The sequence below is a fragment of the Triticum urartu genome, chromosome 1A, assembly GCF_056163025.1.
Source record: "Triticum urartu cultivar PI428250 chromosome 1A, HENAU_Tu73, whole genome shotgun sequence".
Lineage (NCBI taxonomy): Eukaryota > Viridiplantae > Streptophyta > Magnoliopsida > Poales > Poaceae > Triticum > Triticum urartu.
This window is the reverse complement of record NC_141873.1, coordinates 474,644,679-474,661,089: the sequence shown is the minus strand read 5'-3', so window position 1 is coordinate 474,661,089 and position 16,411 is coordinate 474,644,679. Positions and strand designations below refer to the sequence as shown.

Here is a 16,411-nt window from a genome sequence, read left to right as displayed (position 1 = left end):
CCCGATAACTTCAACACGAGGGGGGGTTCGACCTACCCCCCTCCCCGATAACATTATTTTCCCATGTATGTATGTCGTCGTTGTCGATATAACCCCCTCCCGGATAACTTCGACAGTGATAACTTATACCACGGGAGCACCCCCCGGCCCTCTCGCTCGACCAAAACTCTCGACGACACCCAAACCCTAGAAAAAACGATGTCAGTCTCCTACCCCCTCCCGCCGCGCCCCTACCCTTGAAGCATTGCCGAGGCCACCCCAAACCCGGAATAAGCTAGGTCTGCGTTTGCCACTAATATATCCACATGCTGTCATGTTTGTGTAATAATTGCCATGTTGTAATATTTGTAGAAACAATGGAGCACGGACGAGACGAGGAAGCAGAAGAGGTGTTGGGGGACATAATCTTAGCCGGAGGTAATGTCTTGTCGTATCTTAACGACATTGATGGTCTGGAAGAATAGGGTGAAGAAGCAGGCTACGGTGATTGAATAATGGAGGAGGAAAGACATGATTATGATGGCTCCGGTGACCCAATGCTGGTGCAAGAAGGAGCCCGTGGTGACGGCTCCGGTGACCGAACAGAGTCCGGCCAGGTAAATATATTAGTTAAGCCTGTGCTGACTAGCTAATTGATGCATTCATTATTTTGGTATGTACACATATTAATTAACTCTCGTCTTTCTTCTTTTTCTAGCCCTCTGGATCGAGCACAACTTCGATAAAGAGACGAGGCCCGAAGAAAAAGTTGTGCTCGGATGAAAGGTTTGAGATCACAGCAATGGTGCGCGACGGCCAACCGATTGAACCCATCCGGACAAAGGAAACATTTGCTGCTCAGTGCGGGGTTCTTGTTAGGGACAAGATCCCGATCAGCATCCACCAATGGTATAAGCCTAAGAACGAAGACCCTGAGGTGTCTTATGTTAATGATATGCAGAAAGATGATCTTTGGACTGAGCTGAAGGCAAATTTCACCCTACCGCCAGAGGAGGATCCGGAGAAGCCAGTTAAAGAGCAATTAATCAAGTCTCATGCTCTTAAGAAGATGGAAGACCTATTCAGGAGGTGGAAGAATGAGCTGAAAACGTTTGTCGACAAAGAAGAGACACCAGAATTCATCGGCAAATATGAGAAGATCAGAGATCACTGGCCCGCATTTGTGGCCCACAAGACATCGAAAAAGAGTAAGAACATGTCGGCGACAAACAAGAAAAATGCTGTGAAGAAGAAGCTTCACCATCGCATGGGGTCAGGTGGTTACCTCAAAGCCCGGCCTAAGTGGGTCAAGGCTGAGAATGATCTGCTTGATAAAGGGATCGAACCAGATACAATGAACTGGCCAGACTGTTGCCGGACTTGGTTCTTCGGGGCTGGCGGAACCTTGGACCCTGTATCAGGGAAGTGCGTTTGGACGGACGAGCAAATGAGAATACCAGTCAAGAGGCTTCAGCACTATATCAATGCAGCACAGCAAGGGACGTTCGTTCCTGACAAAGAGAACGACGAGCTCACAATGGCCCTCGGGAATCCTGAGCACCCTGGACGGACACGAGGCACGCCAGGCTTCGTTCCGTGGAAGGCTGGTTTTCCGGATGCAGGCGGTTACAAATGCGAGGAGAGGAGGAAAAAAGTGGAGCAGGCCCAAATTCAGATGCTGCACGAAAGGGTTCAAGCGCTAGAGGAACGAGAAGTAGCTCACAGCAAGCGACCTGCCGAAACTACCCCCGAAGCTACCCCGCCATCTCAGCGGAGAAGCAGCGTGGCTTCCACCGAGCTGCTTCAGCTGGAGCATGTCTTGATGGCTCCTGCTAGCTACCCCGTGGATGCCATCACGGAGTCTCAACATTGCCACCTTATGACGCAATGGCGGAACTTCAAAGTCAAGGCGGTTGTCGGCTCTGTTCGACCTCCTGAACCCGGCGCAACTTTTCACTGTCGTCCGATTCCAGAAGGATATGCTAGGGTGACGGTGGATGAAATAACGGAGGGATTTGAGGACCTCCAGCTTGACCACCCTACCGGTGAAGGGGAGACTCGGCTGGGTTCTGCTCTGAACACTCCATGCCTATGGCGGAAGGAGCTCATCAACCTTCTGAACTGGACGCCTCCGCCTCCGCCTCCTCCTCCTCCTCCTCCGGCGAGTAAGGGCACTCCGCCTTCTCCTCTGCCTTCTCCTCCGGCGAGTGATCAGGGCACTCAGCCTCCTTCTCCGGCGCGTGGCGGCACTCCGCCTCCTTCTCCGCCTGCGTCGGCACGACCGAGCAGCCAGCCTCCTCCTTCTCCGCCTCGTCAGCAAGGGCGGAAGAGACCCGCCACTGCTCCAGCTGCTCCGGCGCATCGTAGTCCTTCTCCTTCGCCTCGTAAGCAAGGAAAGAAGACAGCCGCAGCCGCTCCGTCTGCTCTGCCGGCGTCTAGTAGTACAGCCAGAGGCGGGAGGCAATATAGATTCGGTCCTTCTCTGAAGACTCCAGAGAAGTTACCATACGAGAGGACCCCGGAGGAGAACACAAAGATCGCGCGAGCCGAAGTGACGAACTTCTTTCAAGGGGTGAAAGCAAAGAAACATCCACCTCCGGAGGAGAAGGTAGATCCGGTGAAAGCGAAGCGCACTCTGGCTGCCCTGGCAAAACCACCAAAGTCTCCACCGAAAGGCAACTATGACCGCATTATTGCAAAGACATTTGTCGAAGCGGAACGGTCGGGAAGTACTGTCAGTGATCAAAGGATAAAAGAAGGACGAGCTGGGAAAAAAATTGCCCAGCTCGGCGAACAAGCGAACCAATCGAGGATGGTGCCCGGTTATAGCAATCTTGGAGATTACCTGTCCAACGATGTACATTATGATTTCTTGGAGGTGTAGGAACACAAATACGAGTACGGGAAGCCTCTCGTCAAAGATGAAAGATCTCTAACAACGATGATGCGAAGATTCCATGATTGGTACATGAAAACCTGCAGAGAGTTTGGGGGGAGGGATACTTTGACGCTGAGAGTTAGAGAGGAGTTCTTCCAGTTTTTCAATAAAAAGGCCCTCGATAAAGCAAAGGTCACTTGCTACTGTATGTAAGTAGTACTACTTCTGTCATTAAGTCTCTCTATATAGGTCAGCTCTTTCATTGCATGTATTTATAATTATCCTCACTATATTATGCAGATTGAAGATCGCCAAATTGAAGAAAAGACAAATCGGTGATATTGGGTTCATTAACACAAATCTCATAGATGCAACTGAGGTTAAATATCATGCCGAAGATACCGAGGCCAACTTGCTACGATCGTTGGTAATAAATGAAAACAAAGATATAATACTCTTTCCTTACAACTTCAAGTGAGTGTTACTGTCTTGTGCATATTCGGTTTCCCTTATTAGTCCAGGTTACGGTAATGTAATTGATGAGTTATGCATGCGTGTGCAGGTTCCACTATATTCTCCTAGAGATTAAGCTTGAGCAGGGACTAGTAACCGTCTTAGACTCGAGACGAAAAGATCCCCAGGACTATGCGGACATGACTCAAATGCTCGAGAAGTAAGTTAAATCGATCATTATCCACCATATCAGCAACTTTGTTCATTTCCTGATATCAAGTAATTGTTTTCTTTGTCTGGCAGGGTTTGGAGAAAATTCACCAAAAAAGCTCCGGGACTGCCGAAGAAGCTGCAATTTAGACACCCGAAAGTAAGTACTATAGTAACATGTTCCGCGCATCTCCTAGTGATTCAAGAGCTAGTTTCATCAATACCATTTGGCATGCTTACTTATCAGTTTGATTGACCTCTATTTCTTGTAAAGTGGTTGTGGCAGGAACAAGGGAATGATTTCTGTGGATACTACGTTTGCGAGTCCATCCGCCACACGACCTGTGAATGGGGGTACTCTGACGAACAATATGAAGTGCGTAAGCAATAATATTCACAATTTTATTTTATTACCATCATTTGTGTTGAGTTTCATTTATTCATATATATCTGTATTGACCCCCTTGTTCAAATTAGATCTTTCGGATGCGGAATGAACTCCTACCACCAGATCGTATGCGAGCAATTCAAGAGGAATTGGCGGCATTCTTCCTTGACCACGTGATCGCTAAAGACGGAGAATACTATGTGGACCCTGTTTTCATATATAATTAGGAGATTATATTGTAAGAGATAATTATTGTATATATGTAACCGGTAGTGTCGGATAGATATACGAGAACTTGTTGTTCGACCAATCTCTCGGAGAAGGAGAGGTGGTCGATATAACTTCTCTCTGTATGCATATGTTCATGACGATCTTCTGATTCCTTCATTTGCTTACTAGCTAGCGTGTCTAGTCCTCTCTATATGTATATATAGCGTCGACCAAGCACGGACATAAGAGAGGACAGTTCTCTCTATTAATTTGCTAGCTAACACAATATATGAAACACCTAAATTAACCCCCCAAAACCCCCCAACCCCCCCCCCTTTCAAAAAAACAAAAACCCTAGCCCCTGAAATGCTGACGCGTGGATGCCTATTGGTCCCGGTTGGTGCCACCAACCGGGACCAAAGGCCCTCCTGTCTGGGCTCGGCGCACCGGCCACGTGGAGGCCCATCTGTCCCGGTTCGTGTAAGAACCGGACTAAAGGGGTAGGGCATTAGTAACGACTCTTTAGTCCCGGTTCAAAAACCGGGACAAAAGGCCCTTACCAACCAGGACAGATGACCATGTTTCTACTAGTGATACTAACAAAGCAATCATGTCTTCTCAAAATAACATGGCCAAAGAAAGTTATCCCTACAAAATCATATGGTCTGGCTATGCTCTATCTTCACCACACAAAGTATTTAAATCATGCACAACCCCGATGACAAGCCAAGCAATTGTTTCATACATTTGACATTCTCAAACTTTTTCAATCTTCACGCAATACATGAGCGTGAGCCATGGATATAGCACTATATCTGGAATAGAATGGTGGTTGTGGAGAAGACAAAAAGGGAGAAGATAGTCTCACATCAACTAGGCGTATCAATGGGCTATGGAGATGCCCATCAATAGATATCAATGTGAGTGAGTAGGGATTGCCATGTAACGGATGCACTAGAGCTATAAGTGTATGAAAGCTCAACAAAAGAAACTAGTGGGTGTGCATCCAACTCACTTGCTCATGAAGACCTAGGGCATTTTGAGGAATCCCATCATTGGAATATACAAGCCAAGTTCTATAATGTAAAACTCCCACTAGTATATGGAAGTGACAACATAGGAGACTCTCTATCATGAAGATCATGGTGCTACTTTGAAGCACAAGTGTGGTAAAAAGAATAGTAGCATTGCCCCTTCTCTCTTTTTCTCTCATTTTTTGTTTGGGCTTCTTTGGCCTCTTTTATTTATTTATTTTTGTCCGGAGTCTCATCCCGACTTATGGGGGAATCATAGTCTCCATCATCCTTTCCTCACTGGGACAATGCTCTAATAATGATGATCATCACACTTTTATTTACTTACAACCCAATACTTAGAACAAGATATGACTCTATATGAATGCCTTCGGCGATGTACCGGGATGTGCAATGACTCATAAGTGACATGTATGAAAGAATTATGAATGGTGGATTTGCCACAAATACGATGTCAACTACATGGTCATGCTAAGAAATATGACAATGATGGAGTGTGTCATAGTAAACGGAACGGTGGAAAGTTGCATGGCAATATATCTCGGAATGGCTATGGAAATGCCATAATAGGTAGGTATGGTGGCGGTTTTAAGGAAGGTATATGGTGGGTGTATGATACCGGCGAAAGGTGCGCGGTATTAGAGAGGCTAGCAATGGTGGAAGGAGGAAAAGTGCATATAATCCATGGACTCAAAATTAGTCATAAAGAACTCATATACTTATTGCAAAAATCTACAAGTCATCAAAGCAAAGTATTACGCGCATGCTCCTAGGGGGTAGATTGGTAGGAAAAGACCATCGCTCGTCCCCGACCGCCATTCATAAGGAAGACAATCAAAAAATAAATCATGCTCCGACTTCATCACATAACGGTTCACCATACGTGCATGCTACGGGAATCACAAACTTTAACACAAGTATTTCTCAAATTCACAACTACTCAACTAGCACAACTTTAATATCACCATCTTCATATCTCAAAACAATTATCAAGCATCAAACTTCTCATAGTATTCAACACACTCATAAGAAAGTTTTTACTATTCTTGCATACCAAGCATATTATGATTTTAAGAAAATTACCATGCTATTTAAGACTCTCAAAATAATCTAAGTGAAGCATGAGAGATCAATAGTTTCTATAAAACAAATCCACCACCGTGCTCTAAAAATATAAGTGAAGTACTAGAGCAAAACTATATAACTCAAAAGATATAAGCGAAGCACATAGAGTATTCTAACAAATTCCAAATCATGTATGGCTCTCTCAAAGGGTGTGTACAGCAAGGATGATTGTGGTAAACTAAAAAGCAAGACTCAAATCATAAAAGACGCTCCAAGCAAAACACATATCATGTGGTGAATAAAAATATAGCTCCAAGTAAAGTTACCGATATAAGTAGACGAAAGAGGGGATGCCTTCCGGGGCATCCCAAAGCTTTGGCTTTTAGGTGTCCTTAGATTATCTTGGGGGTTCCATGGGCATACCCAAGCTTAGTCTCTTGCCACTCCTTGTTCCATAATCCATCACATCTTTATCCAAAACTTGAAAACTTCACAACACAAAACTCAAAATAGAAAATCTCGTGAGCTCCGTTAGCGAACGAAAACAAAAGACCACTTCAAGGTACTGTAATGAACTCATTCTTTATTTATATTGGTTTTAAACCTACTGTATTCCAACTTCTCTATGGTTTATAAACTATTTTACTAGCCATAGATTCATCAAATAAGCAAACAACACACGAAAAACAGAATCTGTCAAAAACAGAACAGTCTGTAGTAATCTGTAGCTAGCGCAAGATCTGGAACCCCAAAAATTCTAAAATAAATTTCTGGACGTGAGAAATATATCTATTAAACATATTCAAAAATAATTAACTAAATATCACTTTCCAAATAAAAATGGCAGCAGTTCTCGTGAGCGCTAAAGTTTCTGTTTTTTACAGCAAGATTAACAAGACTTTCCCCAAGTCTTCCCAACGGTTCTACTTGGCACAAACACTAATTAAACACAAAAAACACAAACAAAACAGAGGATAGATAAATTATTTATTACTAAACAGGAGCAAAAATCAAGGAATAAAAATAAAATTGGGTTGCCTCCTAACAAGCGCTATCGTTTAACGCCCCTAGCTAGGCATAGAAAGCAAGGATAGATCTAGGTATTGCCATCTTTGGTCTTAGGGAAGAAAAGAGCAAACTTGCTATCTATGGAATTAATATTTCTATTTTGATAAAGCACATGGCTACTAATAGTAGAAGAAAGATTAAGTATGTTACGGAAATTTGTATCTAAGCTAGCCTTCATCTCTTTTATAGATTCATATTGGTAAGAGAGCAAAAGGGATGTAGATTCAACTTTCTCATTCATGGGGTGCAAAAATATGGTTTTCATTTTCTCATAAGTGTCTACGGCATCCCCTTCAAGAAAGCGTTCTTCAAAAATAGAATCTAAGACATGCTTAAAAGAAGAAGGAAGGGCAATATAAAAGCCTTTTAAGTAAATTTCAATTTGGTATTGAGGCACATAGCTAGCCCTGATCCTTAATAGTCTATACCAAGCATCTTTCAAAGATTCATCAAGTAAATAACGAAAAATTCCGGAATCATCTTCATCAAAATTATTAAGATTCTCATTGATAACTTCGGTAGGTTTTTCCATAGTATCCTTATTTATGAGCTTAGCGAGAATAGAAGGGTTGTCCAAAGTACTAAAACTCGGGACAGAACCCCCAACCCTTTTTGATTCAGACATGGCGGAAGAAAGGCGAGCGAGAAAAAGAGAGGGCAAATAAAACGGCAAGGGTGAAGTGGGGGAGAGGAAAACAAGAGGCAAATGGCAAATAATGTAATGCGAGAGATAAGGGTATGTGATGGGTACTTGGTATGTTGACTTTTGCGTAGACTCCCTGGCAACGGCGCCAGAAATCTTCTTGCTACCTCTAGAGCACTGCGTTGGATTTCCTTGAAGAGGAAAGGATGATGCAGCAAAGTAGCGTAAGTATTTCCCTTAGTTTTTGAGAACCAAGGTATCAATCCAGTAGGAGGCTACGCGCGAGTCCCTCGTACCTGCACAAAACAAATAGCTCCTCGCAACCAACGCGATAAGGGTTGTCAATCCCTTCGCGGTCACTTACAAGAGTGAGATCTGGTAGATATGATAAGATAATATTTTTGGTATTTTTGTGATAAAGATGCAAAGTAAAATAAAATCAAAGTAAAAAAGAAAAGTAAATAAATAAGTATTGGAAGATTAATATGATGAAGATAGACCCGGGGGCCATAGGTTTCACTAGTGGCTTCTCTCAAGAGCATAAGTATTTTACGGTGGGTGAACGAATTACTATTGAGCAATTGATAGAATTGAGCATAGTTATGAGAGTATCTAGGTATGATCATGTACATAGGCATCACGTCCGAGACAAGTAGACCGACTCCTGCTTGCATCTACTACTATTACTCCACTCATCGACCGCTATCCAGCATGCATCTAGAGTATTAAGTTCATGGAAACAGAGTAACGCCTTAAGTAAGATGACATGATGTAGAGGGATAAATGCATGCAATATGATAAAAAAACATCTTGTTATCCTCGATGGCAACAATACAATACGTGCCTTGCTGCCCCTACTGTCACTGGGAAAGGACACCGCAAGATTGAACCCAAAGCTAAGCACTTCTCCCATTGCAAGAAAGATCAATCTAGTAGGCCAAACCAAACTGATAATTCGAAGAGACTTGCAAACATAACCAATCATACATAAAAGAATTCAGAGAAGATTCAAATATTGTTCATAGATAATCTTGATCATAAACCCACAGTTCATCGGTCTCAACAAACACACCGCAAAAAGAAGATTACATCGAATAGGGGGAGAACTTTGTATTGAGATCCAAAAAGAGAGAAGAAGCCATCTAGCTAATAACTATGGACCCGAAGGTCTGAGGTAAACTACTCACACTTCATCGGAGAGGCTATGGTGTTGATGTAGAAGCCCTTCGTGATGGATGCCCCCTCCGGCGGAGCTCCGGAACAGGCCCCAAGATGGGATCTCGTGGATACAGAAAGTTGCGACAGTGGAATTAGGGTTTTGGTTCCATATCTGATCGTTTGGGGGTACGTAGGTATATATAGGAGGAAGAAGTACATCGGTGGAGCAACAGGGGGCCCACGAGGGTGGAGGGCGCGCCTGGGGGGTAGGCGCGCCCCCCTACCTCGTGGCATCCTCCTTTGTTTCTTGACGTAGGGTCCAAGTCTCCTGGATCTTGTTCATTCCAAAAATCACGTTCCCGAAGGTTTCATTCCGTTTGGACTCCGTTTGATATTCCTTTTCTTCGAAACCCTAAAATAGGCAAAAAAAACAGCAATTCTGGGATGGGCCTCCAGTTAATAGGTTAGTCCCAAAAGTAATATAAAATTGGATAATAAAGCCCAATAATGTCCAAAACAGTAGATAATATAGCATGGAGCAATCAAAAATTATAGATACGTTGGAGACGTATCAGTGAGACGTGCTACCTCTTGAGCACTGCGTTGGTTTTCCCTTGAAGAGGAAAGGGTGATGTAGTAAAGTAGCGTAAGTATTTCCCCCGGTTTTTGAGAACCAAGGTACCAATCCAGTAGGAGATCACGCACGAGTCCCTCGCACCTACACAAACAAATAAGAACCTCGCAACCAACGCGATAAAGGGGTTGTCAATCCCTCAATGGTCACTTACGAGAGTGAGATCTGATAGATATGATAAGATAATATTTTTAGTATTTTTATGATAAAGAGAAATAAATATGCAAACTAAAATAAAAGGCAATGAAAACAACTAAGTATTGGAAGATTTATATGATGGAAAATAGACCCGGGGGCCATAGGTTTCACTAGTGGCTTCTCTCGAGAGCTTAAGTATTACGGTGGGTGAACAAATTACTGTTGAGCAATTGATAGAATTGAGCATAGTTATGAGAATGTCTAGGTATGATCATGTATATAGGCATCAAGTCCGTGACAAGTAGACCGACTCCTGCCTGCATCTACTACTATTACTCCACACATCGACCGCTATCCAGCATGCATCTAGAGTATTAAGTTCATAAGAACAGAGTAACGCTTTAAGCAAGATGACATGATGTAGAGGAATAAACTCATGCAATATGATATAAACCCCATCTTGTTATCCTCGATGGCAACAATACAATATGTGCCTTTCTGCCCCTGCTGTCACTGGGAAAGGACACCGCAAGATTGAACCCAAAGCTAAGCACTTCTCCCATTGCAAGAAAGATCAATCTAGTAAGCCAAACCAAACTGATAATTCGAAGAGACTTGCAAAGATAACCAGTCATACATAAAAGAATTCAGAGAAGATTCAAATATTGTTCATAGATAAACTTGATCACAAACCCACAATTCATCGGTCTCAACAAAGACACCGCAAAAAAAAGATTACATCGACTAGAACTTTGTATTGAGATCCAAAGAGAGAGAAGAAGCCATCTAGCTAATAACTATGGACCCGTAGGTCTGAAGTAAACTACTCACACATCACCGGAGAGGCCATGGAGTTTATGTAGAGGCCCTCCGTGATCAATGCCCCCTTCGGCGGAGCTCCAGAAAAGGCCCCGAGATGGGATCTCTCGGGTACAGAAGGTTGCGGTGGTGGAATTAGGTTTTCGTGGTGGAAACTTATATGATGGAAAATAGACCCGGGGGCCATAGGTTTCACTAGTGGCTTCTCTCAAGATAGCATAAGTATTACGGTGGGTGAACGAATTACTGTCGAGCAATTGATAGAAAAGTGCATAATTATGAGAATATCTAGGCATGATCATGTATATAGGCATCACGTCCGTGACAAGTAGACCGACTCCTGCCTGCATCTACTACTATTACTCCACACATCGACCGCTATCCAGCATGCATCTAGAGTATTAAGTTCATAAGAACAGAGTAACGCATTAAGTAAGATGACATGATGTAGAGGGATAAACTCAAGCAATATGATATAAACCCCATCTTTTTATCCTCGATGGCAACAATACAATACGTGCCTTGCTGCCCCTGCTGTCACTGGGAAAGGACACCGCAAGATTGAACCCAAAGCTAAACACTTCTCCCATTGCAAGAAAGATCAATCTAATAGGCCAAACCAAACTGATAATTCAAAGAGACTTGTAAAGATAACCAATCATACATAAAAGAATTCAGAGAATATTCAAATATTGTTCATAGATAATCTTGATCATAAACCCACAATTCATCGGATCTCGACAAACACACCGCAAAAAGAGTTACATCGAATTGATCTCCAAGAAGATCGAGGAGAACTTTGTATTGAGATCCAAAGAGAGAGAAGAAGTCATCTAGCTAATAACTATGGACCTGGAGGTCTGAGGTAAACTACTCACACATCATCGGAGAGGCTATGGTGTTGATGTAGAAGCCCTTCGTGATCGATGGCCCCTCCGGCGGAGCGCCGGAAAAGGCCCCAAGATGGGATCTCACGGGTACAGAAGGTTGCGGCGGTGGAAATAGGGTTTCGTGGTGCTCTGGATGGTTTCGGGGTACTTAGGTATATATAGGAGGAGGAAGTAGGTCGGTGGAGCCACGAGGGGCCCACGAGGGTGGGGGCGCCCAAGGGGGCAGGCACGCCTCCCTGCCTCGTGGCCTCCTTGATTGTTTCTTGGCATCCACTCCAAGTCCTCTAGATCATGTTTGTTCCTAAATTAACTCTCCCGAAGGTTTCATTCCGTTTGATATTCCTTTTCTGCGAAACACTGAAATAGGCAAAAAAACACCAATTTGCACTGGGCCTTGGATTAATAGGTTAGTCCCAAAAATAATATCAAAGTGTATAATAAAGCCCATTAAACATCCAAAACAGAATATATATATATATATATATATATATATATATATATATATATATATATATATATATATATATATATATATACAGACGGTCTATTCTGCTAATATTAGCAGAATAACTATTTTGCACACCTCTTCGGCACTGCACGCTCAACATAAGCGCACTGCATCATTTTGACGACGAGCACTGCAATAGAGACTAGTGAACTTCTCGTCGGAAAAAACTGCACGCGTTATTTTTTCGGTACTGTTTTCGCTCTAATTTTTAACCGTTTATCGGAATGAGGCGTGTAATATACCATTGAAAAGCTATGGATTAGGCGCAACTTCGACATGTTGAACACTTTTCGAGATTCCACACGGTTTAAGAGCAGTTTTGAAAATAGCGCGGCGGATGACGAGTGGTAGCGAGCGTTTTTTCGTGTTTTTTTCTAAACCGCTTGTTGGAATGAAGCAAATGATACGCCGTTGGATAGATATCGTCGAGGCGCATCTTTTTCATATATAAATCTTTCTCTAATTCATTACGGTTTAAGAGCAGTTTCATGAAACTAAATCGCGGAGCTCTGTTTTTCAAATTTTTTGAAATTTTCGGTACTGTTTTTGCTCCAGTTTTCTAACCGTTTGTCGAAACGAAACATATGATACGCCGTTGGAAAGCTACGGACAAGGCGCAACTTTCATATGTTGAAATGGTTTTGAGATTCCTTATGGATTTTAGTTAATTTTGAAAATCGTGCGGCTGACTTCGAGAGGCAGCGGTTGTTTTTCCGCGAAATTTTTACGAACGGCTGGTCAGAATAATTCAAATCATACGCTGTTGGAAAGATATCGACCAGACGCAACTTTTTCATGTAGAACACTCTCTGTAATTCTTTACGGTTTAAGAGGAATTTCAAATTTACCGAAATACGGACACTTTGTTTTTCGCGACACCTAAATCGACGTGGGTACTTCATCCGACTGAAAACCGCACTACATCGGACGAAAAGCCGCACTGCATTGGACGGGTAAGAGAACTGCATGGTTTCTTTTATTCAAACGTAATTTTTTTCAAGGACGAGAAAGTAGAGTGCACTTCACATCAGGTGTAAATTAACCACAACACTATCAAGAAGTGAACCGCATTACTTTTGTTACTTCCGTAACATTTTTTTGCACTTATGGAATGAACAACATCACACACCCGACCGCACTGCTTCAGTTAGAAAACCGCACTGCATCAAATGGTCAAGTGAATGACATTACTTTTTTTGTCGTTTCTCTACCATTTTTCATTTAACACATTTTTGCACTGCATCAAATGGTCAAGTGAACGGCATTACTTTTTTTGTCGTTTCTCTACCATTTTTCATTTAACATATCTTTGCACTTCATTTCCTGCTTTATTTTTTCTGTTTGGAGTTTTTGTATTTCCACATTGGCAAGTTGTACACGTGCGGAGAAGCGAACCGCATGGTCGAGAGAAATGAGCCGCAATACAATTCTAAATGAACTTCTTTGGTAAACAATTTTCAAACGAGTCCATATAACTTTTCTCAGGGTTCAGTTTACTAAATCAAACGTTGGAGCGGCTCTCATCACACAAAATATAGTTAACTGAACCCTGAGAAAATAATTAGTGAACCACATTTGCACTTATTTTTTCATCCCAAAGAAAGTGTACTCCACACAATTTTCCTTTTAACCGCAACCATCAACTGGCCGAACTGCACCAGGTAAACTACATGGGCCAGCTGGAGAACCTCCTGCCAACACCAAGCAAACTGCAGCAACGAACCTCCTGCCGTGTGCATCCATACTGCAGCGTCGCACGGCTGAAACTGAAGTTCGTGCCAATCGTCCTCTCAAGTGCTTGCGTACTGCATTGACGCCCAACTAACCTGCAACGATAGCAAGCTGCACTGCTCGCCGTCAGTGGATAACAACAATGAAAAATTGGACCTGGGCATGAATGCCATCACCGAAATTGCACACAAATGCAAGAACATCAGACAAATTGCACCTGGGAGAATATTTCTCCACCATCCTCCTCCCGATGCTGCTGGAAGCGTGAGAGGAGATGGCTACCCCCCGCCGCCGGAGTGCACTGCACACATGCCCGTCGGAGGACAGTGGCGCCCACCCAACCGAGCTGTAGTGCGACTCACCTGAGCACTACATGCGTAGCACCACCGGACTGCACGCGGGGGGCACCGAACTGCAGGCCAAAAAAAACTGCCGGCGCCCATGGATGAGCTGCTAGAGAGGCTCGCGGTGCACTGCTCCAGGGCACGCGGCGCACTTCTCGAGGATGACGGCGGGGCTAGGCCGGCCGGCGCGACGGCGGAGGTAGAAGGAGGCCGGGGAGGGAAGGGTGAGTCGCGGAGGTTGGGCGGCGTCTCGGGGGGAGGAGGTTGGGCGGCGGCGCGAGGGAAGCAGGCTGGGCAGCGACGCGGGGGGCCGTCGTGGCCTGGCTCCGGCAGCGGGGCGTCGCGGGGGCCCGTCGAGGCCTGGATCCGGCGCCGGGACGTCGCGGGGGCCCGTCGAGGCCTGGATCCGGCGGCGGTTCATGCTGGGGAGCGGTCGGAGGGGTGGCTCGCCGGCGATGGGAGGAAGGCCACCGGCAGGATGAGCGGGTGGGGCGGGGTGGTTGGGCGGCGCGCCGGCCGTGGGAGGTAGGTGGAGGAGGAAGGTGGTAGGCGCGGTGGCGCGCGGCTGGGTAGGAGGAAGCGGGCGACGGGGAGGATGGAGGTGGTTCTGCGCGGGGGAGGGGGGAAAGTGGAGAGAAGTGAGGGAGTGGGAGGAGAGGAAGAGTGGGTGGGGTGGGGCGGTGACGTGGGGGTGTTATCAGAATAAGAAACTGATGTGCAGAATAAGTCTTAAGGGGGTGTTATCATAATAGACCCATCATATATATATATATATATATATATATATATATATATATATATATATACATGGAACAATCATAAAGTATAGATATGTTGGAGACGTATCATTAAGACATACAAAGTACCCATCATAAACTTCCATATCTTGCATTACATTATTCGCCATTCGCCTCTCGTTTTCCTCTCCTCCACTTCTAAAACGTCTTCAGAAAAATACAAAAAAGATTTGCCTTTTCTTCGCCTTTCTTCTGTTCGTCTTCTTCATTTGCTTTCGGTTTTGCTCGTTTGCTAGATTGGTTTGTTGCTACCATGTCTGAATCTGGGGAGGTTACCGTTGAAAAGGGTAGTGAAGATTTTGAGGGGAACTTTGATGATTTTTCTAATAATGATCCTCGCGAAGAAAAAACTATCTTTCATACAAAAAACTTCGCATAGGTAGCGGCAGTATTATTGAAAAAGGGGTTATTCAAGATTTCTTTACTTGTGCGGGGGGGGGGGGGGGGGGGGGCTCACCGTGTTGACCAGGCGAGGGGTCGGCGAGGCTCGTAGGAGCCAAGTCGAGGAGGGGGCCAGGGACGACGAGGCAACGGGGAGGACGAGCGACAGCTACGGGGTTGGGGCAGCGGTGTCGAGCACTCGGGCGAGATGGGGGCGCGAGGGGGGAGGCGAGGGAAGGAGCTACTGGGGTTCAGGGGTAGGGGGTCATCGGCGGTTAAGTAGTCGGGGATGGCGCCGTGGATGGCCGGCGTGTGGCTGGTGGCCATGGCCGATGGCCTCCACGCCCACCCCTGTGAACAGGAAGGTGGGGGGAGGCGCAGGGGCAGGCTAGGCCGGCCTGCCCGGGCTGGCTGTGGCCAGCTGGGCCTAGTTGGCCCAGTAGGGGGGTTGGTTTCTTTTAAAAAAATTGTTTTGTTTTCTTTTGTTTATTTTCTTTTACTATTCTATAAATCAAAAGGCAAATTCCTAAATTAGTGTTACAACACCACCCACTGCCACAAAACTTTTACCCCAAAATAATATAGTTTAGTATTTTATAAAATACAAAAAGGCATTTAATTAATGGTCTTAGCTACTGTTTTAGTTATTTTAATGCATTTAAATATTATTACTTATGATTTATTTGGCAGCATATAGTTAACAGATCTGCCAATCTTTGCAGTAGGCGAAAACCATAATGACAACCATCACGCAGTGCTGGTGGCACCAAACATGCCTAACATTGCAACGAGTTGCTACACGGGCAAATCAAGTTTGCTAGGAAAGCAAGTGAGCAATGATAATCGCTATTATCATAAAACAGCTCTCTCGCCGTATAATCTATTCTGTGGAAAAGGCAAAGGTACATACAAGTGTGGTTGCTTGAGTTCAGGGTTTAGCACTTTAGCCTATTGTGAATAATTCTAAGAGAATCAAGATGTGTATCATGCTAAAACATGTGCGCCTGCAAAATATATGATCAAATTTGTCTTGTAATCTATAGGATAAACGAAACAAAAACCCAAGAATGTGAGGGAAAAGCA

At 44.3% G+C, this 16,411-nt stretch overlaps 1 long non-coding RNA gene and 1 pseudogene across 1 annotated transcript; one reads left to right on the top strand and one right to left on the bottom strand.

Moving 5' to 3' along the window:
- The first annotated feature begins 934 nt into the window (after positions 1–934).
- On the top strand, positions 935–3,070 carry LOC147991770 (uncharacterized; annotated as a pseudogene).
- A 10,431-nt stretch (positions 3,071–13,501) lies between these two features.
- On the bottom strand, positions 13,502–14,835 carry LOC147991769 (uncharacterized). The gene is made up of 2 exons (XR_015604652.1): positions 14,024–14,835; positions 13,502–13,917 (listed from the first exon to the last, which is right to left on the bottom strand). It is a non-coding gene; the product is annotated as an uncharacterized LOC147991769 (long non-coding RNA).
- Between the last annotated feature and the right edge of the window lie 1,576 nt (positions 14,836–16,411).